We start from the raw sequence: 1798 nt of genomic DNA, 5'->3' as shown, positions 1-1798 counted from the left end.
CCCTGGGTTGGGAAGATCCCCTGGACAAGAGAAAGGCTACCCACTAGAGTATTCTGGCCTGGAGAATTCCATGGACTGTACAGTCCATGGGGTCACAAAGAGTTGGACACAACTGAGCCACTTTCACTTTAAAGTAACAACCTCAGTTCCCAATCTCTCCAATGAGACAACCCTTCAAAATGTAGCCAAAAGGAGGACTATCAATAGGGTCTATTAAAAACTACTTTATACATAGATTTTACTCATCTTGGTTCATTTCTGTAATAATAGGCAAAGTGATGTCACATCAGAGTGAGCATGCCTTTGTTCTCAGTGAACAGAAGACAGAAGTCCAAAAGCTCATAGAATGAGGACAACGGCCATCTGTGGAAAGGACTCCGGGGGCTCCCATGACTTAGTGGATTGCTAGAAAGCTGACTTTTCCAGTCCAGGAGCTCTATAAAGGAGAATGTAAGATGGTCCTATTGCAGAGAAACCTCACCTTAAGCTCTGAGTTTATTATCTTGGGCTTTGAGGACCTGGCTGACCTACAAATCTTCATTTTTGGATTCTTTCTAATCATGCATCTTGTCACCCTAGCAGGACATATGACTATTGTGCTTATCACCCTCTTTGACTCATGCCTCCAGACTCCTATATATTTCTTCCTCCGCAACCTGTCCACCATTGAAATCTGCTATATATTGGTCATCGTCCCCAACATGCTGGCCAATTTCATGTCCGGGAGCCAGTGGATGCCCTTCCTGGGCTGTGCCCTGAAATGCATCTCTTCATCTCACTGGGTGGAGCAGAGTGTTTCCTCCTGGCCATGGTGGCCTATGACCACTTTGTGGCCATCTGCAAGCCCCTTCACTACACACTCATTGTCACCAGGACTGCATGTGTGCAGATGCTGGCTCTGGCATGCATCAGCAGCTTTGCACTCTCACTCACCCTCACCACATTCATATTCCTCCTGCCCTTTTGTCAGTCCCACAAGATCAATCATTTCTTCTGTGACATCCCTGCTGTGCTATTCCTGGCCTGCTCGGACACACAGGCCAATGAGATTGCAGTCTTCCTTGTTTGCCTGCTCATCCTGTTGATTCCCTTCCTGCTGATCCTTCCCTCCTATGGGTTCATTATCACTGCCATCCTCAGAATCCACTCGGCTAAGGGCAGGAACAAAACCTTCTCCACCTGTGCTGGGCACCTACTGGTCTCCCTTCTGCACTACGGCTGTGCAATATTCATCTACATTCGCCCCAGGTCATGCTACACCCCAGAACAGGACAAAACTGTGTCCTTAATCTACACCAACATCACTCCCATGCTCTACCCTATGATCTATAGTCCGAGGAATAAGGAAGTCAAGGGTGCTCTCAAGAGACTCCTGGAGAGACATGACCGGAGCAGGTGGTGGTCCCATGCAGGGGGTCAGGGAACGGAGGTCCACATGCAAGAGCCCATTTGGTCATCTCACTGCACCCCTTGCAGCTCTGTGCCTCCTCCTGAGGGCTGTTCTGAGGTTCTTCAGGTGCCTGGACCTTACTGTGCCGTTTCCTGTGGTCGGAGATAGAACAAACCCTAATGTTTTCTTAGATGGGGCGGCTCTGGGGTGTTAGCGAATGTTTGTCTGGCCAAAAGACTAAAATAAAGCAAATTATTTTAATACCATGGTTACAAGCTATTACTTCATAGAAAGGAGTGATTCATCCCACCACCAAGCCTAGGAACACCCACATGCTGTTAGAAGGGTGAGGAGGGAAAGGATTTGGGTCCTTGATGACCCTTCATTGGGCAACTCAACCACCACAAT

At 48.2% G+C, this 1798-nt stretch overlaps 1 pseudogene; it reads left to right on the top strand.

The window, feature by feature from the left end:
• The first annotated feature begins 455 nt into the window (after positions 1–455).
• Positions 456–1558, top strand: LOC129640012 (olfactory receptor 10W1-like; annotated as a pseudogene).
• The last annotated feature ends 240 nt before the right edge of the window (positions 1559–1798 follow it).

Source organism: Bubalus kerabau, chromosome X (assembly GCF_029407905.1).
Source record: "Bubalus kerabau isolate K-KA32 ecotype Philippines breed swamp buffalo chromosome X, PCC_UOA_SB_1v2, whole genome shotgun sequence".
Lineage (NCBI taxonomy): Eukaryota > Metazoa > Chordata > Mammalia > Artiodactyla > Bovidae > Bubalus > Bubalus kerabau.
This window is presented reverse-complemented; position numbering and strand designations above follow the sequence as displayed.